This window comes from Hemiscyllium ocellatum, chromosome 44 (genome assembly GCF_020745735.1).
Source record: "Hemiscyllium ocellatum isolate sHemOce1 chromosome 44, sHemOce1.pat.X.cur, whole genome shotgun sequence".
NCBI classification, from domain to species: domain Eukaryota; kingdom Metazoa; phylum Chordata; class Chondrichthyes; order Orectolobiformes; family Hemiscylliidae; genus Hemiscyllium; species Hemiscyllium ocellatum.
In genome coordinates this window covers 19,600,660-19,609,144 of record NC_083444.1, presented here as the reverse complement: position 1 = coordinate 19,609,144, position 8,485 = coordinate 19,600,660, and positions in this window count along the sequence as shown.

Sequence of the window (8,485 nt, the reverse complement as noted above, 5' to 3'; positions counted from 1 at the left end):
AAAAAGGATAGGGGACAAGGGGAAACCAGAGTAAACGGTCATGTGGAATGGCAGAGCAGGTTTGAAGGGCAGAATGGCCCACTTCACCTCCTATATTCTATGCTTCGAATGTTAAAACCAGCTGGACCCCTGAAGCATATTCATCAGAGGACTGGGGGAGAGGGATGAGGTGCAGTCAGGATGTTGCTGAGCTCAAATGTGGGAGTTACAAAAGAGTACATTACAGACCGTAGGAAATAGAGAGGGATCTTGGTGTGCATGTCCAAAGCTCCCAGAAGTCAGCAAGACAAGTAGTTCAGAAGGTATATGGGATATTTGCCTTTATCAATCAACACATTAAATAGAAGAGCAAGGCCCAAAGGGCACCCCATATAATACTGAATGAAAAAGGAAGTGGGTGACATTATTTTATGATTTGTGTTTTGTATTGTCACGTGTATTTTACATTTTCCCATTGTTGCCATGATCCAGCACTCTGGTTTTAAGAAAAAGAAGAGATATAGGAAGGTAGAGCTTCAAGGGAGTCTCTCAGGCCTGAGCCAGCTTATTGTCAATGACCCCTGAGCTGCCATCCCATTCCCCCACCATCTTGCCACTGCCTATGGTGGACCTGTCAATGTCGGAGTCCTGTCTCTCACCCGCTGCGCCCATCTCGCCGATGTCACTGTGATTCCCTTCCCCCCCAACGCTTCGTCGCCGTCAACGTCAGACCCTAATCAACAACAAAATCACCCACCCTCAGACACCATCTTTCCCTGCTGGGCATATCTCGCTGATTGGAGCAGCCATCAATACCTATGCACAAGGTCCTGTGCTCGTCCCTGGAAACGTAAATAGGGGCTCGCTCACTGCCACACTCGGGTCTGCACTGGGCCCAATTAAATCCGCACTCACTCAAATCCGGACAGAGATCACTTAAATCCGTATTGGGCCCACTCAAATCCGTACTCACTCTACTCAAATCCGTACAGGGATCACTTAAATCCGCACTGGGCCCACTCAATTCTACACTGGGCCCTCTCAAGTTATGCACTCAGCATACTCAAGTCCAATGCTGGGCCCTCTTGAGTACGCATAGGATCCATCCGAGTCGACACTCGGCCCATTCAAATCCACGCCAGACCCAACTGGGTTGGTGCTGGGCCCACTCAAGACTGCAGTGGGCCCACTAGAGTCTATCTGGGCCCTCTTGTGCCTGTTCTGGGCGCTCTCAGGTCCATATGGTCTGTACTGGGCCCATTCAAATTCTAACTGGGCACACTCCAATCCACACTGGGCCAATTCAAATCCGCACTGGTTTCACACAAATCCACATTGGACCTTTTCAAATCTGCCCTGAGCTCACTCAAATCTATTTGGATACAGAACTGGCTCAAAGGTAGAAGACAGGGTGGTGGTGGAAGTTTGTTTTTCAGACTGGAGGCCTGTGACCAGTAGAGTGCCACAAGGATCGGTGCTGGGTCCTCAACATTTTTGTCATTTTCATCAATGATTTTGATGTGAGCATAAGAGGTATAGTTAGTAAGTTTGCAGATGACACCAAAATTGGAGGTGTAGTGGACAGCGAAGAGGGTTACCTCAGATTACAACAGGATCTGGACCAGATGGGCCAGTGGGCTGAGAAGTGGCAGATGGAGTTTAATTCAGATAAATGCGAGATGCTGTATTTTGGGAAAGCAAAGCTTAGCAGGACTTAAACACTTAATGGTAAGGTCCTAGGGAGTGTTGCTGAACAAAGAGACGTTGGAGTGCAGGTTCATAGCTCCTTGAACGTGGAGTCACAGGTAGATAGGATAGTGAAGAAGGCGTTTGGTATCGGTCAGAATACTGAGTACAGGAGTTGGGAGGTCATGTTGCGGTGTACAGGACAAATTCGACGTTTCGACCAGAGCCCTTCATCAGGAATGAGGAGAGTGTGCCAGGCAGGCTAAGCTAAAAGGTAGGGTGGAGGGACTTGGGGGAGGGGCGATGGAGATGTGATAGGAGGAAGGAGGTCAAGGTGAGGGTGATAGGCCAGAGTGGGGTGGGGGCGGAGAGGTCAGGAAGACGATTGCAGGTTAGGAGGGCGGTGCTGAGTTGAGGGAACCGACTGAGACAAGGTGGGGGGAGGGGAAATGAGGAAACTGGAGAAATCTGAGTTCATTCCTTGTGGTTGGAGGGTTCCCAGGCGGAAGATGAGGCGTTCCTCCTCCAGCCGTCGTGTTGTTATGTTACTTCGACTGACTGAACTGGTCCTCACCCTGAATAACTTCTCTTTTCAATCCTCCCACTTCCTCCAAACTAAAGGAGTTGCCATGGGCACCCACATGGGCCCCAGCTATGCCTGTCTCTTCGTAGGATATGTGGAACAGTCCATCTTCCGCAACTACACTGGCACCACCCCCCACCTTTTCCTCCGCTACATTGATGTCTGTATCGGCGCTGCCTCGTGCTCCCACGAGGAGGTTCAACAGTTCATCAACTTTACTAACACCTTCCATCCCGACCACAAATTCACCTGGACTGTCTCAGACTCCTCCCTCCCCTTCCTAGACCTTTCCATTTCTATCTCGGGCAACGGACTCAACACAGACATCTACTATAAACCGACTGACTCCCACAGCTACCTGGACTACACCTCCTCCCACACTGCCCCCTGTAAAAGCTCCATCCCATATTCCCAATTCCTTCGTCTCCGCCGCATCTGCTCCCAGGAGGACCAGTTCCAACACCGTACGGCCCAGATGGCCTCCTTCTTCAAGGACCGCAGATTCCCTCCAGTCGTGATCGATGATGCCCTCCACCGCATCTCCTCCCCTCATTTCCCCTCCCCCCACCTTGTCTCAGTCGGTTCCCTCAACTCAGCACCGCCCTCCTAACCTCCTAACCTCCTGATGAAGAGCTCTGGCCCGAAATGTCGAATTTCCTGTATTCCTGATGAAGGGCTCTGGCCCGAAACGTCGAATTTCCTGTTCCTTGGATGCTGCCTGACCTGCTGTGCTTTAACCAGCAACACATTTTCACCTCTCAAATACACAATGGGCCCAATCAAATCCGCTCTGGGCCGTCTCAAATCCACACTGGGGCCAATCAACTCTGCACTGGGCCCTCTCAAATCCGAACTGGGCCCTCTCAAATCCACAATGGGTTCACTCAAGTCCATCCTAGATCCATTCAAATCTGCATTGGCCCACTCGTGTCCACACTGGTTCCACTCAAATCTGACTGTGCCTTCTCCACTTTGCACTGGACTCACTCAAATTCACACGGGACTCACACAAATCCACACTGGGCCCTCCTAAATCCGTACTGGGCCCTCATTTTTCCGCACTGGGACCACTCAAATCTGCACCGGGCCCACTCAATTCTACGCTGGACCCTCTCATGTCTGCTGGAAGAGCACAGCAGTTCAGGCAGCATCCAAGGAGCAGCGCAATCGACACTTCAGGCAAAAGCCCTTCATCAGAAATAAAGACAAAGAGCCTGAAGCATGGAGAGATAAGCTAGAGGAGGGTGGGGGTGGGGAGAAAGTAGCATAGAGTACAATAGGTGAGTGGTGGAGGGGATGAAGGTGATTGGTCAATTCCAGCATCTGCAGTCATTGTTTTTACCTCTCATGTCTGCACTGAGCGTTCTCAAGTCCCATGCTGGGCCCCCTGGAGTCTGCACTGGAACCATCCGAGTCTGCACTCGGCCCATTCAAATCCACACGAGGCACAAGTGAGTCTGTGCTGGGCCAACTCAAGCCTATGTTGGGCCTCTTGAGACAGCAGTGGGCACTCCAGAGTCCATCTGGGCCCTCTTGTGCCTGTTCTGGGCCCTTTTGAGTCTGTCTGGGCCCTCTCAAATACACACTGGGCCCATTCAAATCTGCACTGGGCCAATCAAATCCGCACTGGGCCCTCTCAAATACACACTAGGCACATTCAAATACATACTGGGCCATCTCAAATGCACACTGGGCCCAATCAAATCCACACTGGGCCCAATCAAATCCGCACTGGGCCCAATCAAATCCACACTGGGCCCATTCAAATACACATTGGGCCCATTGAAATGCACACTGGGCCCTCTCAGATCCACACTAGGCCCAATCAAATCCGCACTGGGCCCAATCAAATAAACACTGGGCCCTCTCGGATCCACACTGGGCCCAATCAAATCTGCACTGGGTCCAATCAAATACACACTGGGCCCATTAAAATCCACACTGGTGGGCCCATTCAAATCCACACTGGGCCCTTTCAAATCCACACTGGGCCTTCTCAGATCCACACTGGGCCCATTCAAATACACACTGGGCCTTCTCAGATCCACACTGGGCCCATTCAATTACGCAGTGGGCCCATTCAGATCTGCAATGGGATCACTCAAATCTGCAACAGGATCACTCAATCCTGCACTGGATCCACTCAAATCTGCATTGGGCCCTCTCAAATCCGCACTGGGCCCTCTCAGATCCACAGTGGGCCCTCTCAAATACACACTGGGCCCATTTAAATCCACACTGGGCCCTCTCAAGTCCACATTGGGCCCACTCAAATACACACTGGGCCCATTTAAATCCATACTGGGCCCTCTCAAATCCGCACAGGGCCCTCTCAAATCCACATTGGGCCCTCTCAAATACACACTGGGCTCACTCAAATCCACATTGGGCCCACTCAAATCCACCCTGGGCTCTCTCAAATCCACACTGGCCTTCTCATGTCTGCACTGGGACCTCTCAGATCCACACTGGGCCCACTCAGCTCTACGTTGGACCCTCTCAAGTCTGCACTCAGCTGACTCAAGTCCCACACTGTACCCCCTTGAGTTCACACTAGACCCATCTGAGTCTGCACTCGGCCCATTCAAATCCACGCCAGACGCAACTGGGTCTGTGCTGGCTCCACTCAAGCTTATGCTGGATCCTCTCGATTCAGCAGTGGGCCTGCTAGAGTCCATCTGGGTTCTCTTGTGCCTGTTCTGTTCTCTCAGGTCTGTCTGGGCCTTCTCAGGTTCAAATGGGACCCACTCGAGTCTGCGTTGTGCCGACTCAAGTCTGCGCTGGGCCCACGCAGTCCACATTGGGCCCACTCTAGTTTGCACTGGGGCCACTCAAATCCATACTAGGCCCACTCAAATCTGCACTGAGCCCACTCGATTCCACGCTGGGCCCTCTCAAGTCCATCTGGGACCCACTTGGGTCTGCGCTGGGCCCTCTTGAGTCCACGAGGTGAAAGTGAGGACTGTAGATGCTGGAGATCAGAGTCAAGATTAGAGGTGGTGCTGGAAAAGCACAGCAGGTCAGGCAGCATCCGAAGAGCAGGAAAATCAATGTTTCAGGCAAAAGCTCTTCATCAGGAATGAGACAGGGAGCCTCTGGGATGGAGAGATAAATGGGAGGGGGGTGGGGCTGGGGAGAAGGTAGCTGAAAGTGCAAAAGTGGATGGAGGTGGGGGTAAAGGTGATAGGTCAGAGGGGAGGTGGGAAGGAAGATAGACAGATGGGACAGGTCATGGGGACAGTGCTGAGCTGGAAGGTTGCAACTGGGGTAAGGTGGGGGGGAGGGGAAATGAGGAAACTGGTGAAGTCCACATTGATGCCCTGGGGTTGAAGTGTTCTGAGGGGGAAGATGAGGCGTTCTTCCTCCAGGCATCTGGTGGTGAGGGAGCGGCGGTGAGGGAGGCCCAGGACCTCCATGACCTCTGCAGAGTGGGAGGGGGAGTTGAAATGTTGGGCCAGGGGGCGGTGTGGTTGATTGGTGTGGGTGTCCCAGAGATGTTCCCTAAAGCACTCTGCTAGGAGGTGTCCAGTCTCCCCAATATAGAGGAGACCACATCGGGAGCAACGGATACAATAAATGACATTGGTGGATGTGCAGGTAACACATAGATGGATGTGGAAGGCTCCTTTAGGGCCTTGGATGGAGGTGAAGGGGTGGTGTGGGTGCAGGTTTTGCAATTCCTGCGGTGGCAGGGGAAGGCGCCAGGACGGGAGGGTGGGTGTCTCCTTCTTTAAAGACTGTCATTTCCCTTCCCACGTGGTTGAAGATGCCCTCCAATGCATCTCATCCATGTCCCACACCTTCGCCTTCAAACCCCACCCCTGCAACCGCAACAAGGACAGAACCCCTCACCTTCCACCCTACCAACCTTCACATAAACCACATCATCCCGCTGACATTTCCACCAGCTACAATCGGACCCCACCACGAGGGATATATTTCCCTCCCCCACTCCTATCTGCTTTCAGCAAAGACCGTTCCATCCGTGACTACCTGGTCAGGTCCATGCCCCCCACCAAACAACCCACCCTCCCCTCCTGGCACCTTCCCCTGCCACCGCAGGAATTGCAAAACCTGCACCCACCCCGCTCAAATCCACACCACCCAATGCAGTCTGCTGGGAGCACTCAAGTCTATGTTGGGCCCTCTCAAGACTGCAGTGGGCCCACTTGAGTCTGCGCGGATCGTCTTGAGTCCGTCTAGGCCCTCTTGTGTCTGTTCTGGGCCCTCTCGAGTGTGTCTGTGCCCTGTCAAGTCTGCTCTGGGCCCATCAAATCCATCTGGGACACACTCAAGTCCACAATGGGCCCACTCAAATCCGCACTGGGCACACTCAAATCTGCATTAGGCCCACTCAATTCTACGCTGGGCCCTCTCAAGTCTGCACTGAACTTACTCAAGTCCTGTGCTAGGCCCTTTTTGAGTCTGCCCTGGAGCCATTTGAGTCCGCACAAGGCTCATTCAAATCCACACCAGACCCAAATGAGTCTGCTGGGCCCAATGCAGTAGGTGCTGAGCGCTCTCATGTCTGTCCTAGACCCACTCAAGCCTGTGCTGGGCCCACTTGAGTCCACACTGGACCCACTCAAGCCTGTGCTGGGCCCACTTGAGTCCACACTGGACCCACTCAAGCCTGTGCTGGGCCCACTTGAGTCCACACTGGACCCACTCAAGCCTTTGCTGGGCCCACTTAGTCCACACTGGACCCACTCAAGTCTATGCTGGGCCCACTCAAGCCCGCACTGGGCCTGCTCAAATCCACACTGAGCCCACACAAATCCGCACTGGGCTCACTCAAATACACAATGGGCTCACCCGAGTTCACACTGGGCCCTGCTCAAGTCTGCACTGAGACCTTTCGAGTTTGTGCTGAGCCCTCTCAAGTCTGCATCGATTTCAGTAAGCTTACTCGAGTCCTGTGCTGGACCCACTCGAGTCTGTGCTGGATCCACTCCGGTCTATACTGGACCCACTCAGGTCTGTGCTGGGCCCACTCACGTCTGTGCTGGACCCTCTCGAGTCTGTGCTGGGCCCACTCAGGTCTGTGTTGGACACACTCAAGTCTGTGCTGGGCCCTCTCGAGTCTGTGCTGGACCCTCTCGAGTCTGTGCTGGACCCACTCACGTCTGTGCTGGGCCCTCTCGAGTCTGTGCTGGACCCTCTCGAGTCTGTGCTGGACCCACTCACGTCTGTGCTGGACCCACTCACGTCTGTGCTGGGCCCTCTCGAGTCTGTGCTGGACCCTCTCGAGTCTATTCCGGGTCTACTTGAGTCCACACTGGGCCCGCATGAGCCCACACTGGGCTTACTCCAGTCCCTGCTGGGATTCCTTACCATTGCTGACGGTAAATAAAAGGAAGTGAGTAAGGTAAAGGGGAAAAAACAAGAGAAGAGAAAACAGGAAAAGTGGTCGGAGGGAATGAGCCCTGACACCGAAGCTTTAATGCATCAAGATGGAAATGTTAAGTCCTGGTACTGATGGCCTTTTGCATAGAAACAGGAAGACTAGTTGATACCAAGCGTCAGTCATTGAACAACGAGTCTGTGGTATTAGACCAACTAAGATCAGGAATTTAACTAACGTTGAACTGGGATGGAGGCTGTTTCTGTTTCTGCTCACTGTTTGTCCACACTGTTAGATCAACCAGAAGAAAGTGAGGATGCTGGAGATCAGAGCTGAAAAATGTGTTGCTGGAAAAGCGCAGCAGGTCAGGCAGCATCAAAGGAGCAGGACAATCGACGTTTCGGGCATAAGAAGGGCTTATGCCTGAAACGTCGAGTCTCCTGCTCCTTTGATGCTGCCTGACCTGCTGCGCTTTTCCAGCAACACATTTTTCACCTCACACTGTTAGATTGCCTTGTGTTTGCAAGAAAGAAACTCAAACCCCTGGCTTTCAACTGTGTCCCTGTTCATGGTCACAAGAAAACATTTAGCATTGAACGAAAAGCTGTGCTTGACATTAGTCAGGTCACAGCTAGAGTACTGCTCCCTATACGCTACAGGAAGGATGTGATTGTGTGTGAGAGAGAGAGAGTGCAGAGGAGAATCACCAGGATCATAGAATCCCTATAGTGTGGGGCTGGCCATTCAGCCCAACACCAACCCTCCGAAGAGTAACCCACCCAGACCCATTCTCCTTACCTATTACTTTTACATTTCCTCTGAATAACGCAGCTAACCTACACATCCCTGGATATAATTTGGCATGGCCCATTCACACATCCCTGAACACTATG